The following is a 23,013-nucleotide window of genomic DNA, read 5'->3' as shown; positions in this document are numbered from 1 at the left end:
ACAAATGAACTTATTTACAAAACAGAAGTAGAGCACAGATGTAGAAAACAAACTTACAGTTAACATGAGTTAAAGGGGAGGGATAAATTGGAAGACTGGGACTGATATATACACACTATATAAAATAACTAATGAACCTGCTGTATAGCACAGAGAAATCTACTAAATACTCCATAATCAATATTCAGGTCAAGAAGCAACAGTTAGAACTGGACATGAAACAACAGATTGGTTCTGAATCAGGAAAGGAGTATATCAAGGCCATATACTGTCACCCTGCTTATTTAACTTATTTGCAGAGAACATCATGTGAAATGCCGGGCTGGATGAAGCACAAGCTGGAATCAACAGTGCCAGGAGAAATATCAATAACCTTGATATTTGGTGGTGGTGGCAGATGACACCACTCTTATGGCAGAAAGCGAAGAAGAACTAAAGATCTTCTTGATGAAAGTGAAAGAGGAGAGTGAAAAAGTTGGCTTAAAACTCAACATTCAGGAAACTAAGATCATGGCATCCAGTCCCATCACTTCATGGCAAATAGATGGGGAAACAATTGAAACTGCAGGTGGTGACTGCAGCCATGAAATTAAAAGATGCTTGCTCCTTGGAAGAAAACCTATGGCCAACCTAGAGAGCATATTAAAAAGCAGAGATATAACTTTGGCAACAAAGGTCCATCTAGTCAAAGCTACGGTTTTTCCAGTAGTCATGTATGGATGTGAGAGTTGGACTGTAAAGAAAGCTGAGCACCGAAGAATTGATGCTTTTGAACTGTGGTGTTGGAGGACTCTTGACAGTCCCTTGGACTGCAAGGGATCCAATCAGTCCATCCTAAAGGAGATCAGTCCTGAATATTCATTGGAAGGTGTGATGCTGAAGCTGAAACGCCAATACTTTGGCCACCTGATGGAAAGAACTGACTCAATGGGAAAGACCCTGATGCTGGGAAAGACTGAAGGCAGGAGGAGAAGGGGACGACAGAGGATGAGATGGTTGGATGACATTACCGACTCATTGGATATGAGTTTGAGCAAGCCCTGGGAGTTGGTGATGGACAGGGAAGCCTGGAGTGCTGCAGTCCATGGGGTCACAAAGAGTCAGACACGACTGAGCAACCGAACTGACTAATGGCCTATATGGGAAAACAAACAAACAAAAAAAGTGGATATATGTACATATACTTTGCTGTACACCTGAAATTAACACATTATAAGTCAACTATACTCCAATAAAAATTAAAAACAACAACAACAACAAAAGTAGAAATCTACTAAAACAATTTGCCATTCTAAAAGGTCAAGGAAGAAAACCACATGATTGGCCACATTAGATGCCAAAATGTCATATACGACAAAACTCAACTTCCACTCCTGATAAAAATGTTTAGTACTAAAGTAGCAATGAAAATACATCAAGACAACAAGAAATATATACACCAAATGAAAACTCAACATCTACTGTTCAAAACTGCTCTCAAAGTGCTAGCCAATGCAAAAGAAAAAACAAAATAAAAAAACCCCAACTTTAGACACAATCCAAAATCTATTCCCTGTAAAAATCCCAAAAGCTAGAAATATTAAAGACACTTCTTCGATAAATAAAATTATTTGAAATTTATTATAAAATTCATACTCAATGATGACACAATAAAAATAACTGCAAATGAATAAATATGATAAGGATGGCCAGAATCACTGTTATTATATATCACTGTTTTGGAGAAGGTAGAAATTTATAAAAAAAAGAAAGAAGTAAGTATAAAGAAGGAGGTAAGATTATATTCAGAAGACTATTTTCCTAGAAAATTCAAGAGACAATTTATTAAAACCAGTAATTTTAGAAAGTTGGCCAGATATATAAATCATCTACATGTCAGTCACAAAATATTAGTGGGTAGTTAAAACCCCCCAAGGGCTTCCCTGGTGACTCAGTGGTAAAGAATCTGCCTTCAAGGCAGGAGAATCTCTCCCCTAGAGAAGGAAATGGCAACCCATATCAGCTTTCTTGCCTGGGAAATCCCATGGACAGAGGAGCCTGGTGGGTTACAGTCCATGGGGTCACAAACAGTCGGACATGACTGAGCAACTATACAACAACAACAACAAAACCCCCCAAAGAAACCTGTTTTAATGAAATATAAATAGTTTACTTTTTTACCTGAGAGAGAACACAATCACCAAGGATATTTAAAGAGGGACTTGCTTTATGAATGACTGCTACTGCTACTGCTACTGCTAAGTCACTTCATTCGTGTCCGACTCTGTGAGACCCATAGATGGCAGCCCACCAGGCTCCCCCGTCCCTGGGATTCTCCAGGCAAGAACACTGGAGTGGGTTGCCATTTCCTTCTCCAATGCATGAAAGTGAAGTCGCTCAGTCGTGTCGGACTCTTACCGACCCCATGGACTGCAGCCTACCAGGCTCCTCCATCCATGGGATTTTCCAGGCAAGAGTACTGGAATGGGGTGCCATTGCCTTCTCCGTATGAATGACTACAAAATGCCTAAACAAAGAGAGATTGGTAATTGTATAGGAAGAAGCAAACAGAACAAAGGGACACAAGAATCCAAAAAAGACTCATGTATGCCTGGAAATTTACTATATTAAGGTAGTATTTCTAGCCCATTGGGAATTAATTGATTTCAGCAAATGATTTCAGCAAAAATGGCTAAATCCCTATCTTATAAAATGTTAAAAAATAATTTTCATATGTTTTAATGAGTAAAGCATACCAACTGTAAGAATATTTAATGAATACAGGAAAATATTTTAATAATTTTTGAGTGAGGACCATCTTCTTAAGAGAAAACCTGGGCATTTTAACCCAAAGACTAATAGTTCTTGAAAATATTCGCCATATAATTCACAAAGGGTTAATAATTTGTATCCTAATGAAATATAGATTAAATAATCGTGAAGAACAAGGGCAAAATATATAGACAGGCCATATTAAGAGATGTTTAACTACATTTGGAACATCCAGGCAAAGAAATCCCATGCTGACATTAAGGTAAAGCAGAGCTATATATGGTAAGATTTCCATATATATTCTATCTGAAAAACGAAATCATAGGACTGTATGCACATACAATCTGATTTTCATAAGAAAGCGAAATAACACGTTTATGTACAACTAAGAGAGATGTGCAAGGCGTTGGAGTACCTGTGGCTGGGGAAAGGGCCGTGAAGGAGTTTTCATTTTCTGCTTAAAACATGACTGTTACCACTCTAGGGTTCTCTTCTCCTCCCCAATGAGAGGGACAAAACATTTTTTTCAGCAGACTACAGAGCTCGCTTCTCTGTTCCCCCTCTTTGAAGTGTGTATTCCCGTCGTAGTAGGGAAACAGATCACGCTATTTCCCTTCACTTTCGTGTCACTTCACTTCCTTTACTACCGTTTCTCTCTTAAGATACAACTTGTCAAAAGAATCTGTGAGACACATGACACTTTATATAGCAAAGGCTGCTCTACTTCTTGTTACAGCATAGTAAGAGACACAGAGTCTCTTTGGTTTGAGTATCTTCCCCCTCCTTGTTTCACTTCGTGACGAGCACAGCCTGTTACACGTGTAACATCACTAGTTAGTTTACACCGCACAAGGGATTCCGCCTAACGCCCGGTTCCCACTGGGGGCAGGGTTTGCTTCTGCTCTTTCCGCCTCAGCCATCCAGTTTCTCCTTGACCCTCGGGGAGGTTACCCAACTTCTCAGTGACAAGGCTATGATGACACCCCACAGGAAAGCTGAGACAGAAACTGTGCAATAACCTTGGGGAAAAAAAAAAACAACAGAAAGAACCTAGGAAGTTTTTGAAAGAGTAACAAAGATAGTATTAACTTCTGGAAGGCAGCCTTCGGTCCTCAAGGGGGCTGGGACCTCCAGGTGGGGTCTACCGCTCACTCTGACATCACAGGCCTGCCTCCCCCGTTGGCAGGCCAAGAAATCAAGTCACAGAGAGCGGCCGACGCGGAATCGGGCAGGATCCGTCCCCGGCAGCCGTCGTTGCTGCGCAGACGCCGTGGGCCCGGAAAGCCCCTCCCGGTCCGCTCCGGGACAGGGACCCAGGTGATTTCTTTCGCACAAAGTCCCTCCCCACCATGAGAACTGGTTGTCTCTGCAGCTCCGCGGCTTCTCTCCCTGCGGCGCCCATACGGCCAGCGCACCCCTCTCGCTCACACACACAAATTCTCCGTCGCCGTGCCCGACGCATTCGGACACTGCAACTCGCTAGCGAAGTTTCTTACTCACAGCTCAGGGTTTCCGCACCGGTCTCTCCAGTCTCTAAGTCGCCGGCGCCCGGCCGAGTGACTCCAACCGGAAGTTGTTTTCCGTTCCAGTTCAGAGGGCAGCGCCTGCGCGTGGATCCCTTAACCCTTCACCCTCCACCCCTCCAAGCCAGACCGTGCCCCTCCCGCCACTTCCCCCAACCTCACCCAAGCCCCGCCCAGCCCTGCCCCGCCCAGCGCAGCCCGGCCCGAAACTACAGACCCGGAAAGGCCCGAGAAGTCAAGTTTAAAGGTCAGCGGAGGGTCTCTTGTTAAAGATATAGATTCACCCTTAGAGATTCCCAGAGTTAAGAGCTCAGCTAAGTAACTTCAGTCTTGTCCAACTCTTTGAGACTTAGTGGATGGTAGCCCATCAGGCTTCTCAGTCCATGGGATTCTCCAGGCAAGAATACTGGAGTGGGTTGCCATGCCCTTCTCCAAGAGTTAAGAGCAACTGGGGTGAATTCCAAGAATCGTCATTTTCAGAAGATATTCATGTGAACGTGATTAGGGTTATTAAGCTCCACATGCTGAGAAAAACCACACACACACACATACACATACACACACACACACCCATTTGGGTTTTCCCCAACTAGCAACACCTATCATTAAAAGTACTTGCTAAAGCTGAATGATTGCTACATGCAAGTAGATCTCTATTTAAAAAATTTCCCCTAACTTAGGATTCTCCGTTATTCCATTTCCTACCCATGCTTGAATATTTTCCAAGATGAAAATTTTAGACAGATAGCTCAAGAAAAGTTTTAGCTCGGATATCTACTATCTCAGGCAAGTTGCTTAATCTAATGAATCTTGATTTTCTAAAATCTGGCAGCAGAGGACAAGGATAACCTACTTCACTGGATGGATGGTTGCAGGATCAACTGATAATGTAAGCCAAAAAAAAAAAAAAAATGGTAAAATTCAAAATGCTCTGCAAATGAAAGGGGCTGTCTGGAGTCAGTCATGTCATCCTGGCTCCTTCCCACCATCAAGCACATTCCTAGTATTCCTTTTAGGAAAAGAGTAGTCAAATCCACAGCATATACGTATATGGACTCTCCCTGAGAGCACTGAAGGTTGGGACTCTCCACATTGACTGAGGTATAACTGTATTTGGCTGAATGCATGTAACACTTCCAGAAGCCTACTATTTATTTAATTAAAACAATATTTTTAAAAACTATCACTATTTTTGCATGTATCTGACAAGAGTTGGTGGTGTTTGAAAAAGACTTTATCACCAAGCACAAGCATATTAAGGGTGTTGAAAATAGCAATTTCAAAACCAAGATTAAAATGACCATGAATACTATATATTGTTGTCAGGTAGAACCCACTCTAGAACATAGCTTTATATCCACAGACTTGATGAAATTTCCAAATTTGAGAACATGCCTGTCCTAGTGATCTTGGACAAGCCATGCTTAGACAGGTCTTCAGTCTATCCAAGATTCTTTCTTCATCCTGAACGTTTCAAGCCTAGCTCTGCAGTCTTGAGCTCCTTTTTTTCTAGTTGTACTGCTGCATATTACTTAGAAGCTGCTATCCTTCCAGGGGAGTCCAGTATCTTGCTCCTCCTAGGATAGTAACTTTTCTCTGTTAGAGCATAACAATCAAGTTCTGATTGCCTTAATTTCTCCCTACACTTCTGAATCATGGACGTTTACACTTCTTTCTTTAGGCCCAGTACATCTAAGGATTTAAAGACTTGCCAAATTACAGTGTATTTTACTGGATTATCTCGAATATTTGGCTTATTTTTTAAGTCAAAGCCAAAACATAATTTTAAAAACATTGTCTTTTTAAAAAACAGAAACTTTTTGGTAGAGCATTGTGACCAGTTGAACAGTTTTCTTGTAATAAGTAATTGAGTTAATCATGATAGCACAGTACTTTTTTAAAAAAATTTGTGAGTGATTTTAAGTTCACAGCAAATTTGCAAGGAACATATAGAGATTTACCATACACTCCCTACTCTGAAACATGCATAAGACTCTTCATCATCCACAATTGATGAAACTACATTGACATATTATCATCCAAAGTCCATAGTTTACATTAGGGTTCACTCTTGGTATTATACATTCCATGAGTGTGGACAGAAGCATAAATGACATATATCTATCATTATAGTATTATACTATACTGGAGGATACCAGTATACTCTATATACTCTGACGTGTATCCATAATTGTAGTACCATAAACACCAATACTTTGGCCACCTGATGCAAAGAGCTGACTCATTGGAAAAGACCCTGATGCTGGGAAAGATTGAGGGCAGGAGGAGAAGGGGACGACAGAGGATGAGATGGTTGGATGGCATCATCGACTTGATAGACATGGGTTTAGGTGGACTCTGGGAGTTGGTGATAGACAGGGAGGCCTGGCGTGCTGTGGTTCATGGGGTTGCAAAGAGTCGGATACGACTGAGCGACTGAACTGAACTGAACTATAATAGAATAATTTCATTATCCTAAAAATCCTCTATTCTCCACTTGTTCATCTCTTCCTCTCCCTAATCTCTGACAACCACTGATCTTTTTACTGTCTTCGTAGTTGTGCCTTTTCCAGAATGTCATATGTTGGAACCACACTTTATGTAGCCTTTTCAGATTGGCTTCTTTCACTTAGTAATATGCATTTGAATTTCCTCCATGTCTTTTTATGGCTTGAAAAATCATTTTTTTTTTTTTAATGCTGAATAATACTCCATTGTCTGGATGTACCACAGTTTATCCATTCCTACTGGAAGACATCTTGGTTGCTTCCAACTTTTGGCAATTATGAATAAAGCTACTATAAACATTAGTATGCAGGGTTTTGCGTGTGTTTTCAGCTACTTTCACATTCCTAAATATAAAGCAGTGTGATTGTTGGGTTGTAGAGCAAACGCCGGAGAAGGCAATGGTAACCCACTCCTGTACTCTTGCCTTGAAAATCACATGGATGGAGGATCCTGGTGGGCTGCCGTCGATGGGGTTGCACAGAGTCGGACATGACTGAAGTGACTTAGCAGCAGCAGCAGCAGCAATGTCAGAGAATTATTTTTGCTTCACATCCTCATCAGCATTTGGTGTTGTCAGTGTTCTGGATTTTGGCCATTTTAAAAGGATTGTAGTGGTATCTCATTGTGTTTTAATTTTCATTTCCCTGATGATATATAATGTGGAGCATCTTTTCCAATGGTGATTTTAGTCTGTATATCTTTTTTGTAAACTATCTGTTAAAGTTCTTGATCCATTTTAAAACTGGATTGTTTGTTCTCTTATTGTTGAATATTAAGAATTCTCTGTATATTTTGTATAACAGTCCTTTATCAGATGTATCTTTTGAAAATATTTCTACCAGTCTGTGGCTTGTCTTTTAATTCTCTTTACAGTGTCTTTTGCAGAGCAAAAAAATTTAATTTTAATGAAGTCTAACTTATCCAGCACTGCTTCTGAGCAAATTGAAGGAGCTACTTTGACTATTTCTAATTTAAATAGTAGAATTTAATAATATACTCAGAATCTAAAACTGAATTCATGAGCATTTTGAAATACGAAAGTGCTAAACATTTTAAATAAAGAAAGAAAAAATTAAACATATCCATTTCTTAACTATATATTTTTATCTTTCCACTCCCATAATGTTGTAGTCATGAAGAGAAGTGGCTGCATACTTCTCCAATGGCTGAAATATGCATAAATGCTGGGCTAAATGGATGAGTTTTGTGCTAAAATGGTGTCAAACATTTTCCTTTTTTATAATGATTTTTTAAAAATTTATTTTTGGCTACGCTGGGCCTTCACTGCTGCGTGGGCTTTTCTCTAGTTGTGGAGAGTGGGGGCTGCTCTCTAGTGGTGGTGCGTGGCTTTTCATCATGGTGGCCTCTCTTGTTTCAGAGCCCGGGCTCTAGGGCACATGGTCTTCAGTAGCTGTAGCTCCTGGGCTCCAGGGCACAGCCTCAGTAGTTGTGGCACATAGGCTTAGTTACTCTGCAGCATGTGGGGTCTTCCCGGACCAGGGATGGAATCCGTGTCCCCTGCATTGGCAGGTGGATTCTTTACCACTGAGCCACCAGGGAAGCCCCATGATAAACTCGTTAAATACAATATGTTTTATTAAGGTTAGGAATTTGAGGAATAACCTTTAAAAATGATGTAATTTCACTCTAATTTTCCTTATATTATTATGTACCTAAGGTTAGCAAGCAAGTTTTGGAGGGTAGGATGAAATGAAAATGAGAACTGCAGGCTTATTAAAACCATTTCAGAACCTATTTTCAAAACTGCTAAATATTTTATTGAGAGTTCTGAATATAAATCCAGAAACAAGGAGAGCTGCCAGTATAAATACTACTACAACTTGGAATGTCAGGTATGCATCAATGAGCTCAGTCAAATCTTTGATGTGAAATATCACTATTAATAGAATCTGGTTGACTTCTGATTTAGGATGACATCTGGACTAGCTGTGTTTGTCTCAGACTCTCTGAATTAAATGCCTTATGAAAAATCAGAAAAATATGAGAACTCATAATAGCATCAAAAGGCAGGATTGATGACCAGACCCACTGCACATGGCTGAGAAGCTATACCCAGTACAGGACCCTCAATTGAAATAGGCATTCACTTGCCAAGCTTTGCTACCTTGGGACTTAACTCTTCAAGAGTAGATGTAACCCTGTTGACAGGCATCCTACTGACAGAATTTGACAAGATTTTTCGCCATTTTCAAGAACCATAGGGCTGAAATGGACATCAAGCTTTGTAGTTTGAAGGTGAGCACACTTGTGACTTTAAGGATAGTAAGCAAGCTATCTGCCCTATGGCACCTACTAGTGAAATGGACAGTAGTAACTCCACTAGTACGTATTACCTCCAAATGCTATTTTTTTTTTTTTTTACATCTTGTTGCCCCATCATTCCCCCGTTAGTACTTCTTTTTATTATCTATTGATAGTTTGGACCTCTGGTTTGGAGAATACCAACATGATTCCAATAGGTGTAGACACACGTGATATTCTGTATCTAAGGATATGTGAAGCAAATAACGGAAGGGCCTGGGCAGACAGACTGGTGTGTTTGACCCTCTGGGAGTTTAATTTTCATACATGGTGCCGGTCAAGGAAAAGATGAATGATTTTTTTTTTCTAATTAACCAGGAATTCTCTCTTCATATTACAATAACTCGACAATAAGGGTGAGGGTTCTTGCCTTAGGCCAGTATTCATAGTGAGAACGTTGATAAATGTTAGCTTTAGATTCAAAAGTTAGATATGAGCTATGCATGTCTTTATGTCTCCCAGCTCAAGACCTATGCTGAGGAGCTAGTAGAAATCAGGCAGATAATGAGAAGAACCAAATAAAATCCACACATCTAGTTATAAGGGCTACAAAAAACTTGCCATGAGTTTAATACAAGATAAACTTGTATTAATAAGTGTAATACAAGATAAAGCATCCTTTTGAAAAGATTGTGCTGCATAAAGGAAGAAGAACAAAGTCCCCCAAAATTTGGGGAAAGTGAACACTTTAGAAAATGGTTTGCCATAACCATAAGTAAACGGAAAGAATTGGATTTGTATTCTCTGTGATACAAAACTTGAAATCTAAGATATCATATTAGACTAAGATAAGGAGGGAGAAATAACAAAGATGGGTAAGTTAAGGCTGTAAGGACGTAGAACATGCAATGTCAAAATCTGAATATTTATTTGAACATAAGAAAGGGAATCCATACTACAGAATATTATTAGAGGAAAGATAATGAAGTGAAACAGAGAGGGCAATGGCACCCCACTCCAGTACTCTTGCCTGGAAAATCCCATGGACGGAGGAGCCTGATAGGCTGCAGTCCAAGGGGTCATGAAGAGTCAGACACGACTGAGCGACTTCACTTTCACTTTTCACTTTCCTGCATTGGAGAAGGAAATGGCAACCCACTCCAGTGTTCTTGCCTGGAGAATCCCAGGAACAGCAGAGCCTGGTGGCTGCCATCTATGGGGTCGCACAGAGTCCGACACGACTGAAGTGACTTAGCAGCAGCAGCAGCAATGAAGTGAAAAAGAGAAAATGTCAGTTGCTCAGTCATGTCCGACTCTTTCTGATCCCATGGACGGAAGCCAGTCTTCTCTGTCCCTGGAATTCTCCAGGCAAGAATGCTGGAGTGCGTAACCATTCCTTTCTCCAGGGCATCTTCCCAACCCAGGGATCGAACCTAGGTCTACCCACATTGCAGAAAGATTCTTTACCATCTGAGCTACAAGGGAAAGGATAAATGGATGGAAACAATTAAATGGAAATAATAATAATGGAGAGAGAGTGCTCCATCTTCTGAAAAAGAAATCTGAGGAAATGGAACAGAAATAGCAGCTAAAGATATATCAGAATATATCTGAAGTAATACTTTGATATAAGGCAATCAGAGATGAAAAAAACCTCAGTGAGTTTTGAAACATACCAATAAAAAGAGATCAAACATTTTGATCTATCCAGAGAAAAATTTTACTATTCAATGATGTATCAATTCATTCATTAATTCTGGAACTATTTTGTGAGTGCTTGCTGTATGCAAAGTTAGGGTCACAAAGACTACCAAGACACAGTTTTACCTAAAAAAGAATTTAGTGTCTTTTGTGGAGGATATGCATATAAGAAACAGGCAATTGCTACACAATGTGGTATTATAACATTACAATGGGGTAAGAATAGGGTGCTCAAAAAACATTGGAAAGAGGAGGTGAGGGAAAGCTTTCTCGGTCTCAAGTATGGAAACAATTCAATAAAAATCCAGAGAAGAGACTTCTCTGGTGGTCCAGTGGCTAAGATTCCCCACTTCCAATGAAAGAGGGCCAGCTTCAATTCTTGGTCAGAGAACTAGATCCCACAGCCACAACTAAGATCCCACATGCTGAAGCTAAGACAGTGCAGCTAAAAGAAAAACAGAATTCAGAAAAAATAAACTACTTTCAAAGGAAGAAAGGAAAAATAGACTTATCTTCAACATTAAACTTCAGAAGCTGAATAGAATAACATATACATAGCCTGAAATAGATTTGACTTACAAAGTTTATACCCACACAAATTATCATTTGCATAGGAAAGGAAACCTAAGGCATTCTTAGATACCTCATAGTTCAGAAATATATCACCTCTGTACCGAAATAATTGAACATACACTTTAGTAAGTCAGGAAGGAAATCAAAGTACAAAAACTAAGAAAGATGAAATTCTGTTATAAAAGAAATACCTATAAATATTTGAAATAATTTAAATATTGGATGAGACAAAAACTTGTCACAAATATAATGAGAATATTAAAAGTGATCTTTAACATACAGTCCAAGTATAAATAAATAACTTAGTAATAATGTGTTCTAAACTTCCTGATTATAGCAACAAGATCTCAAGTGGTTGGAAAAGAGGTGGCAGGAAGGAGAAAGTTCTAATTTCCTCATTTTCTTATTTTCTATTTGTGAAAACAAGGAAATGATAGGTTCTCATTCTAGCAATGACATTGTAATTGAACATATACTATTTTATGTTTTTTTTTAAACATAAAGGTAAATAATTACAAATAGAATTGAAAATTATATGTTTATTTTTTCATGTTTGTTTATTTTTTTTGCCACATCTCATGGCTCATGGGTTCTTAGTTCCTTACCAGGAATTGAACCCAGACCCTCGGCAGTGAAAGCACAGAATCCTAACCACTGGCCCCTCAGGTAATTCCTTATTTTTTCATGTTCCTCAATAGAGGAACAAAGAAAGGAAAACATTGCTCAGATAACAAAGATGTAAAACTCTCATCCCAGTGGTTTATCAATCATCTAATAAGCAACTCTTGTGAGCATTCCTCTACGACATTAAAAAAAATTTTTTTTGGCTGCACCACATGGCATGTGGGATCTTAGTTCCCCAACCAGGGATCAGACCCATGCCCCCTGCAGTCAAAGCTCAGAGTCTTAACCATTGGACTGGCAGGAAAGTCTGAGTTTGTTTTTGTTTTTTTTTGCAAGCATATACTCTGCCCTTGGGCTGCCCTTGTGGCCCAGCTGGTAAAGAATCCGCCTGCAATGCGGGAGACCTGGGTTCGATCCCTGGGTTGGGAAGCTCCCCTGGAGAAGGGAACGGCTGCCCACTCCAGTACTCTGGTCTGGAGAATTCCATGGACTGTGTAGTTCCTGGGGTCGCAAAGAGTCGCACACGACTGAGTGACTTTCACCTCACTCTGCCCTCATTGTCACCCTCTGTCCTCACCACCACACTGTTTCTATTGACACTCTTTGTTCAGACCATCTTCAAATTCACATTTACCATGTTTGTCTTCTAACTTTTCCCCTAACTTTCTCTCGGCAAATTCCAATTTTTTTCTTTTTTAAAAAAATTCTTTTTAAAAATTTTAATTGGAGGATAATTGCTTTACAGTACTGTGTTGAAAGAAAGAAAGTGAAGTCGCTCAGTCGTGTCTGACTCTTAGTGACCCCATGGACTGCAGCCCACCAGGCTCCTCCGTCCATGGTATTTTCCAGGCAAGAGTACTGGAGTGGGGTGCCATTCCCTTCTCCAGGAGATCTTCCCGACCCAGGGATTGAACCCGGGTCTCCCGCATTGTAGGCAGACACTTCACCGTCTGAGCCATGTTTCTGCCATATATCAACATGAATCAGCCATCGGTATAACATACGTTCCTCCCTCTTGAACCTCCCTTGCACCTCCCACCCCATCCCACCCCTCTAGGTTGTCACAGAGCACTCAGTTTGAGCTCCCTGAGTCTGACAACAAATCCTCACTGCTGTCTATTTCACATATGGTGATGGATATGTTTCAATGTGACTCTTTTAATTCGTCCCTCTCTCCCCTTCCCCAAGTCTGTCCTCTACATCTGTGTCGCCATTGCTGCTCTGCAAATAGGCAAATCAGTGTCATCTTTCTTGACTTCACATGTATGTGTTAATATATTTGTTTTTCTCTTTCTTTAGTCTGTGAAGTAAGATACAGACTTACTTCGCTCTGTATAATAGGCTCTAGATTCATCCACCTCTTTAGAACAGACTCAAATGCATTCCTTTTTATGGCTGAGTAATATTCCACTACATATATGCAATGGAATATTATCTAAGTAACTTCTTTATCCATTCATCTTTTGATGGACATTTAGGTGGTTTCCATGTCCTAGCTATTGTAAAAAAAAAACAGTGCTGCAATGAACATTGGATTATGTGTATTCTTTTTCAATTATGGTTTCTTCAGGGTATATGCCCAGTAATGGTATTGTTGGGTCATATGGTAGTTTATTCCTAGTTTTTAAAGAATTCTTCATACTGTCTAAATTTGATTATGTTCCTTTAGCGCCCAAGGTTACTTCCCATTAACCTTAGGATAAAATCCAAACTCTAAACAAAGAGTCGGACACGACTGAGCGACTGGACTGAACTGAACTGAAACATAGTATAAGGTTTCTTCTTACTTCTCTATAGACTCATATCCTGCCTCCTCTTCTGGCTTTTTTCAATACCTCCAATGCTCCCTGTTTTGTTCTTTTCAGACAGAATAGTTCTGTCCTGTTTGCTAGTGTGTTTTCTCAATCGCAGAACGTGTTTCCTTCACATTTTGCTTGGTCTGTTAAGGCCTCAGTTGAATGGGCTTTGTCAAAGCAAGGCCCTCACTTCACTTCTCTTCCAGGTTAGAACTACGGGCTCATATTTCACCCTATCCGTTTCCCTTTATGATATGCACCACACTTTAAATTCTAAAACACTTATTTAGATGTTTTTGAAGTTAGAATGGCTATTAAAACTGATATTAAAGAAACTTGCAATACCAGTCTGAGGCCTAGATGGCCATTGCCCTCACAAAGGCAAACTCAAGTTGATACAGGCTAATGCAAACAGACTATAAATGAGAGCTCTCATTAAAACTGCCTCATTCGTATGTTGGTATTGCCATTCACTAACCACATGACTTTACCAACTCTGAGCTTCAGTTTCTTCTCCTGTCAAGTATAAATTATAATATTACTGGCCTCAAATGTTGTGTCTATATGTGTGTGTGTACAGTGGGATAATATATTAACAGGACCTAAGTTATAGGAGGAACTCAGTAAACATTAGCTGATTCAGTTCATAGTTGAACAACCAGAAGATTGGGACACCAACCCCGCTAAGGAGTTGAAAATACACATATAACTTTACAGTCAGCCCTCCATATCCATGGTTCTGTAGCTGCAGATTCAACCAACTACAAATCATGTAGGACTGTAGTGGTGGTAGTTGGTGGTTTAGTCACTAAGTTGTGTCTGACTCTTGTGACCCCATGGACTATAGTCTGCCAAGCTCCTCTGTCCATGGGATTTCCCAGATGAGAATACTGGAGTGGGTTGCCATTTCCATCTCCAGGGGATTTTCCTGACCCAGGGACTGAACCCAGATCTCCTGCATAGCAGGCAGTCTCCTGTTTTGCAGGTGGATTTTTTACCCACTGAGCCACCAGAGAAGCAGTACTGTAGTACATGTTTGTAAAAAAATCCAGGTATTAGTGGCCCCACCAGTTCAAACCCATGTTGTACAGGTAATATCTGTAACTTAAGTAGCTGGTTGTACATGCAGTTGATTTTTAATTTTACTAAGTAAGTAGTCAGAATTATCATTTAAAAAGTCTTTAAAAGTTTACCTTCAGGAAATGTAGAGATTGTACTTAGTAGAAAAATATCTTACTTTAAATTAATTGTCTTACATATGCCCAAAGAGCTAAAGGAAACCATGGACAAGCAACCAAAGGAAGTCAGAACATGGTATATGAACAAAATGAGATTATCAGTAAAGGGATAAAAAAATTGTAAAAAGAAACCAAATAGAAATTTTGGAGATAAACAATACAATAAGTGAAATGGAAAATTCATTAGAGGAGTTTGACAACAGATTTGAGCAGGCAAAATAAGTTAGTAAATGTGATGATAAGATAATTGAAACTATCCAGATAGAGGGACAGAAAAAAAAAGAAAGAATAAAGAAAAGTTCATAGAGTCTAAGAGACCTATAAAACATCATCTTGCAAACCAAAATATACATTATGGAAGTTCTGAAGGAGAGGTGAGAGTAAAGGAGCAGAAAATAAATTTAAAGAAATAATGGCTGAAAACTTCCTGATATGTTGAAAGACTGAAGCTGCACATTCAAGCAGTTCAATGAACTCAAGTAGGCTAAACTCATAGATTCACCCTGAGATACATTATAATCAAAGTGTTAAATGCCAAAGACAATAATAATAGAATCTTGAAAGCAGCAAGAGAGAAGCAACTCTTTATATACAAGGGATCCTCTGTAAGATTAACAGCCAATTTCACTTTGGAATCATGGAGGCCAGAAGCAGTGGGATGACATACTTAAAATGCTGGGGAAAAAAATAGGTGTCAATGAAAAATTCTGTATCTGGCAAAACCATTTTTCAAAAATGAAAGAGAAATTATGACATTCTGAGATACAAAAAAAAAAAAGCTGAGAAAGTTTGTTGCTGATAGATTTACCCTTAAAGGAATTATAGAGGGTCCTTCAGATAAAATGGAGAAGGAAATGGCAACCACTCCAGTAATCTTGCCTGGAGAATTCCATGGACAGAGGAGCCTGAAAGGCTCCAGTCCATGGGGTTGCAAAGAGTCAGGCATGACTGAGCAACTATCACTCAGATAAAAGGGTCGTTAGACAATAATTCAGAGCAACACAAAGAAATACACTTTGGTTGAGGTAACTATCTGCTGCTGCTGCTAAGTGACTTAAGTCGTGTCTGACTCTGTGTGACCCCATAGACTATCTAGGTAGCTATAAAGACTGTCATGATTTTGTTTTTGGTTTGTAACTTTTTATTTCCTACATACTGAAAAGAAAATGCTTAAAAATAATTTATCAATCTATGTTAACAGGCACACAATGTATAAAGATGAAATTTGTGATTACAAGGATGTAGAAGAGGGAAATAAACTGTATAGGAGTAGAGCTTTCTGTATTATTAAGGCTAAGCTGGTATTAACTCAAATTAGATTGTTATAAATGTTTCAAATTATAATCCCCATGATAACCACTATGACAATATCTGAAAAAATACATAAAAGAAAATGAGAAGGGAATAATATGGTACACAGAAAAGAATCAAACACAAAAGAAGGCAGTAGTGGAGGAAGTGAAGACCAGAAAAATGGTATAATGTATATAGAAGTCAAATAATAAAAATGCAGAAGTAAACCCTTACTTATCAGTAATTCCTTAACTGTTAATAGATTAACCTTTTAATCAAAAGGCAGAGTTTTGTGGAGTGGATAATATAACAAGATCAAGCAATATACTGTCTATAATAGACTTGCTTTAGATCCATAGACACAAGTATGTTGAAGATAAAATAACAGAAATAAATTTTTCATGCAAATAGTGGAAGAGAGATGGGGTGACTAAATTGATATCAAACAAAATAGATTAAGTTAAAAACTGTTACTAGAGACAAAAAAGAGACCTTATGTATGACAAAAGTGTCATTTATCAAGAAGACATAACAATTACACACATATACACATCAAACAGTAGAGCCCCCCGCAAGTATATAACACAAAAAATGATAGAACTGAAGGGAGAAATAGAGAGTACTACACTAGCAGTTGGAGACTTCACTACATCACTTTTAGTAATGGATAGAAAAGCAGAAGACCAAAAAGGATATAGTAGACTTGAATAATAACATAAATAATAGATCTAACAGATATATATATATAGAATATTCCACCCAACAGCAACAAAATACACATTCTTCTGAAGTGGATATAGAACATTCTCCCGTCTTAGACAGATCAAATGTTAGGCCACAAAAAGTCTCAATATATTTAAAAAGATTGAAATCATGCAAAGTATATTCTCCAACCAAATGAAATGAAGCTGGAAATCAATAACAGAAGGAAAAATGAAAAATCCACAAATATGGAAGTCAACCAACACATTTTTAAATAACCAATGAGTTAAAAAAGGAAATCATATTAAAATCATGAGTTAAAAAAGGAAATTAGACTTAGAGATGGGTGAAAAAAATTAAATCATACCAAAATTTATAGAATGCAGTGAAAGCAGTGCTCAGAGGGAAATTAATAGAAGTAAATGTCTACATTAAAAAAGAAGAAAGATCTTAAATCAGTAACCTAACTTTACAGCTCAAGGAAGTAGAGAAAAAGAGCAAACTAAATCCAAAGACAGAAGAAGGAAAGAAATAATAAAGATTGGAGCAGAGATGAATAAAATAAAGAATAGCAAAATAATAATATCAATGAAGTCAAAGTCAGTTCTTTGAAAAGATCAAAAAAATAGAAACTTTAGCTAGACTTAAGAAAAGGGCAAAGAATAACAAGTAACTAAAATCAGAAATGAAAATGGGGACATTACCACACCAAACAGAAAAAAAAAAAAAGAATTATTTATAAAAGAATAGTGTGAATAACCACACACCAAGATATTAGATAATCTAGATGAAATATATAAAGTCCTATAAATACAAAATACCAAAACTGAATCTAGAAAAAAGAAAAAAACTGAATAGATTTGTATCAAATAAAGACATTGACTCAGTACCAAAAACCTCCCAACAAAGCAGTTCAGGACCACATGGCTTCACCAGTGAATTCTACTGAACACTTAGAGAAGAATGATTCCCTTGTAGCTCAGCTGGTAAAAAATCTACCCCCAATGCCGGAGACCTGGGTTTGATCCCTGGGTTGGGAAGCTCCCCTGGAGAAGGGAAAGGCTACCAACTCCAGTATTCTGGCCTGGAGAATTCCATGGACTGTATCCATGGTGTCACTAAGAGTCGGACACGACTAAGTGACTTTCACTTCACTTCACTTCACTTGTCAAACTCTTAAAAAAATAGAGGAGGAGGGAATACTTCCCAACTCATTGTATGAGGCCAGCATTACTCAGATACCAAAGCCAGACAAAGATACTACAAGAAAACTAAAAACCACGTTCTTTATGGATGCTGCTGCTGCTGCTGCTGCTAAGTCGCTTCAGTCATGTCCGACTCTGTGCGACCGCATAGACGGCAGCCCACCAGGCTCCCCCTTCCCCAGGATTCTCCAGGCAAGAAAACTGGAGTTGGTTCTTCATGGATGAAGATGCAACAATTCTCCACAAAATACTTGCAAACTGAATTTAGTAGCATATTAAGTGGATTATACATCATGATCAAGTGTGGTTTATCCCTGGAATGAAAGGGAGGTTAAACATAAGAAAATCATTCAAATGCACAATTACACTGTGAGGCAAATACTTAAAAGAATTGAAATTAGGTACTCAAACAATGCAAATGCACAGTCATAGCAGCATTGTTTACAACAGCCAAAAAGGGAAAACAGCTCAGCTACCCTGTCCATCAATAGATGAATGGATTAATAAATTGCATATACACACTACATAGATGTATCTTGAAAACTTTATGCTGGGTGAAAAAAGTCAGACAGAAAAAGTCACATATATGATTTCACTTACATGAAATATGCAGAATAGCTATATTCGTATAGACAGAACACAGACTGGTTGTCCCCAGGGATTGAAGAGAACAAGAAAGCAGAGCAACTGCTTAATGGTACAGGGTTTCCTTTTGGGGTAATAAAAATGCTTTGAAACTAGATAGATGTGGTGGTTGCCCAAGATTGTGAGTGGACTGAATACCACTGAATTGTTCACTTTACAATGTTTAATTTTGCTCTGAATTTTACCTCAATTTTTTAAAAGGAAAAAATAAGGAAATTTAAATAAACTATAAACTGAGTTAATAAGAATGTACCAATATTGTTCCTCAATTGTCACAAGTATACCATACATTAATATGTTAATAATAGGGGAAACTATTTGTCTTGGGGAGCAGGGGGAAGGATGGGGAAGAGGCAGGGTTGTACATGGAACTCTCTGTAGGGTTTGTTCACTTTTACTCTAAATCTAAAACTGTTCTAAAAAAATCTATTAGCTAAAGAAAAAACCCTTTGTTTTCCTAAATAACTCTGGGATCAGAGAGGAAATAAAATGGCAACTAAAAAACAAAATAATAATGTGAAATTGACATAGCAAAAGTGTTTAAGAGTTGTTAAAATAGTATTCAGAAAATTCCTAGAATTAAATACTTTGATTCCCAAATAAGAAATAATACAAATAAATGAACTAAACATCCAACTCTAAAACTAAGGAAAGGAAAAGTAAAATAGTTTAAAAAAAAGAGGGAAGGGCAGTAGGAAAATAGAATAAAGATAAAGGCAATAATTAATTATTTAAAAAAGAGCTAACCATAAAAGTGATACATCCAAGAGATTCATACTTTGACATGTCATATCAGGGAAAAAAGAGAAAACATAAATGGACAAAGTTAATAATGAAAATGGTTATCCATATGGTTATGAAGATGATCAGAAATACAATACTTTGCATAATAATACATTTGAAAACTTTCATAAAACTTTACTTATAAAATACATAAAAAACCTTAACTGTGTGAAAAATAAGCGTAAAACTTGAATAGATCAATAACAACAGAAAACATTGAAAAGTTTTTAAAGAATTACTTCCAAAAATGTGTGCCAAGGACAAACGTGCTAAGATTTTCTCTTTAAACATCTCAAGGAGCCACTAAGTCCCATGAAACTTTTTTAGAACATGGAAATGTTTGGTAGTTTTATCAGAAAATAAAAATGAAGATTAATTTCACTTATAAATAGGAATGCAAAAACTCTCAATAAACTATAGGCATTTCTTTTTCAGTATGTGTTTTGTTAATATAAACTGGTATAAGGTGAATCAATTTGGACACACATTTTACACACCACTTTTGGCTGAACTGTGGCCTGCAGATAGCACTGCTAAAATAGGAAGAAAGCTTTTTGCACAATGTGTAGGAGCAGCTGCTTTGTTTGAGTAATGGTTGCTCTGCCTTGATAGGGTTCCTTGGCTATGCCACATTGTTTTCATTCTTTTCTGTTAATTTGAGTTGTGAACTGAATTGTGAAGCCAAAATAATAGAGGAGAGGCGTAAAGCATGTGGACTGAAGAGAAAAGGAGGAAATGTGTAGGTTTGGTTTGTTTTGATCAGCCAATTTATTATCTAGAGCGATAACAAAATACACTTTATAGTTATGAACCTACTTTTATTACTGTGGGATGATTTCTATAACATGTACTTTAAAAAATGCAATTACTGTATCATGTAACTACAGGACCCATATAGTTTAAAAGTAGAAACACTTGTACGGTTGTCTCTAATGATATAAAAAAGACAATGAATATAGTTTAACATGAAGTCTTGATTCACTTTTAGCAAATTAGGGTTAGGAGTATATTTGGTAGTTATTTGGTTTTTATGATTAAGGTGTTTATCTCAAACCAATAGCCAACGTCATTCTTAATGTTAACCACTAGGGAAATTCCCACTGAGATCAGAACATGATGAGGTTGGCTGCTATCTCCTGTTATTAAACACTGTTCTAGAAGTTCTTGCCAATGTTACCATCAGAAGAAAAAAAGAAGACAAAGTTATGTTTTTCCTATCTGGGCATTGCATGTGAATTACCCAAAATAATTTAGAATAAGTAAAATATCAATGCAATGACTGGATGCAAGATAAAATTATTACATCAAGAACTTTCCTAAATGTCAGCAGTATTTAGTTAGAAAATACGATGGAAAGAATGTCCTTATCAAGATTGCATCCCTATTAACCTCATGAAGAAGATAAAATGCATTGGAATACATTTTATAATAAACAACCTGTTTCCTGAGGCCTTAGCACATGGAAAGAAAAAATGTTTGCAGACAGGAAGTTTCTTTCCTGTAAAGAATGATTGTTTTCTTCAAATTAGTGCATAAGTTTCATGAAATTCCAACCAACACTTTTGGGGAGGAATTTTAGAGATTTCTTTGAATCTTCCAGTTGGCCATCTCTTTCACTGTCACAAGTGTTTAAGAGAAATAATTGAACGTTGCTTTAGTTGACTACTAGCAGGAACTTCAGTCAGATTAGACCGGGAATACATTCCCAGGTCCTTGTCCTGCATGGGGGCAGATAAATGTGAGCACCTGTGTCCAGGTAGAAGAGAGCCCTGGAGGGAGTGAGGAGATGGGGTAGGCAAGTAAGGACAAGGAAGACCTAGGAATGAATTATCTGTTTCTGTAAATGACTTCGCTCTCCTGTGACCTTGGCCCAGTATTACCCTTCCCCCAAAACCCTATCCTTTTTGCAGTTTGGATAAGATATCCTAAAATATCTTTCAATGTTGTAAGAAGGTAAGGCAGTGGTCACAGAGAGCCAGAAAAAAAGAAGTGATGTGGATTTATGGTTAAGCCCTGGCTCTGCTAGTTACTCAGAGAAGTCAATGGCAACCCACTCTAGTACTCTTGCCTGGAAAATCCCATGGATGGAGGAGCCTGGTGGGCTGCAGTCCATGGGGTCGCTAAGAGTCGGACACGACTGAGCGACTTCATTTTCACTTTCCACTTTCATGCATTGGAGAAGGAAATGGCAACCCACTCCAGTGTTCTTGCCTGGAGAATCCCAGGGATGGGGGAGCCTGGTGGGCTGCCGTCTATGGGGTCGCACAGAGTCAGACACGACTGAAGCTACTAGTTGGAAGGTCCTGTAATCATTTTCCCTCTGGCAGACACAATAAATGGCAAGTGCTTATATAACAGTAGTGATGACCATTGTAGTTTCATCTTTTTTGAACAATCAACTTATTCTTAAGAATACACAATCTTTAATATTCACTTCTTGTGAAAATAAAGGCCAACTGATAATGAAATAAGACTGGATTGCTATTGTGCAAATTTAAGTGTTTGAAGATAGGTAATGCAAAGTTTTCTATTAATATAAGGAAAATACTGTAAAGAAATATTTATAAACATATTTCTTAGAAGATGGAAAGGAACACACTGAATCAGGTCAGAATTGATCTTTAAAAATTTAACCAAAAAAGTATGAATATATATATATAGCATTTACTTTTCAACCTAATAAGCTATATACAACTTAACTTATGCCAAATAGATACCTTTTAAGTTTTACGTTATAGAAACCACTCACTGGAGAAGGCTGTATTCCAGACATAAACTTTAAAAAAAACATTTCAAATAGAGACATAAATTTTATCTTAAAAGTTGGGACAGTAGCAAAAGGATCACAGTTTTTAAAAATTTCTTGTAATCTTGGCTAGGGACCACATTTTTTAAAAGGCTGAACTTCCAACTATGGCAATGAACAAAAGACGTTATTGAATCACATCATAAATTACTCACTTAACAGAATCAATTGTAGAGCGAATCTGCAACACAGCGGTTTAAGACATCCAGGCTACCTTGCTAGTTTGTGAATTGGTAAGAACTACTAAAGTTCTGATTACCTCTTTTGCAGGTTACAAGACTCCTTCGTAGACTACTGCTCTTTAAAGTAGACAGCTACAGAGTCTGGAAGTTTTATCTGCAGGCTCTAGTAATGCTGCTTAAACTGTCCTGAGATCTCCCTTGTGTTAAACTGGGAACTTCCACTGAGAAATCCCCCAACTTGAAGACTTCCTTTTTTGTAACTATCAACAGCCAATCATGGCAAGATATTGAAATGAAGCAAAGGCTACCAGAAATGTCTGTAAACCACCGTGACTGTAGCTTTGACTTCCTTTTGAAGCAAAGATGCTTTACTTGAAGAGCTAGGATATTTTAACAAAAATCCAGAAATTGTAAATCCCAA

The 23,013-nt window shown here is 38.0% G+C and overlaps 1 protein-coding gene and 1 long non-coding RNA gene across 5 annotated transcripts in view; one reads left to right on the top strand and one right to left on the bottom strand.

Moving 5' to 3' along the window:
• The window catches only part of TANK (TRAF family member associated NFKB activator), a 96,120-nt gene extending 73,337 nt beyond the window's left edge, over window positions 1-22,783 (bottom strand). For 3 of the 4 annotated variants that reach the window (XM_070357548.1, XM_005897277.3, XM_070357564.1), the window contains exon 1: window positions 4,252-4,385. The gene's annotated coding sequence lies outside the window, so the exon portion shown is untranslated. Of the gene's footprint in view, window positions 1-4,251; window positions 4,386-22,669 lie in introns of those variants that run through there. The other variant, XM_070357551.1, reaches the window with a different exon arrangement.
• LOC138990270 (uncharacterized) lies at window positions 4,426-7,839 on the top strand. The gene is made up of 3 exons (XR_011466391.1): window positions 4,426-4,521; window positions 5,107-5,163; window positions 7,161-7,839. It is a non-coding gene; the product is annotated as an uncharacterized lncRNA (long non-coding RNA).
• Window positions 22,784-23,013: the final 230 nt, after the last annotated feature.

This window comes from Bos mutus, chromosome 2, assembly GCF_027580195.1.
Source record: "Bos mutus isolate GX-2022 chromosome 2, NWIPB_WYAK_1.1, whole genome shotgun sequence".
NCBI classification, from domain to species: domain Eukaryota; kingdom Metazoa; phylum Chordata; class Mammalia; order Artiodactyla; family Bovidae; genus Bos; species Bos mutus.
The sequence above is the reverse complement of the archived record's forward strand: the minus strand, read 5'-3'. Positions and strand labels throughout refer to the sequence as shown.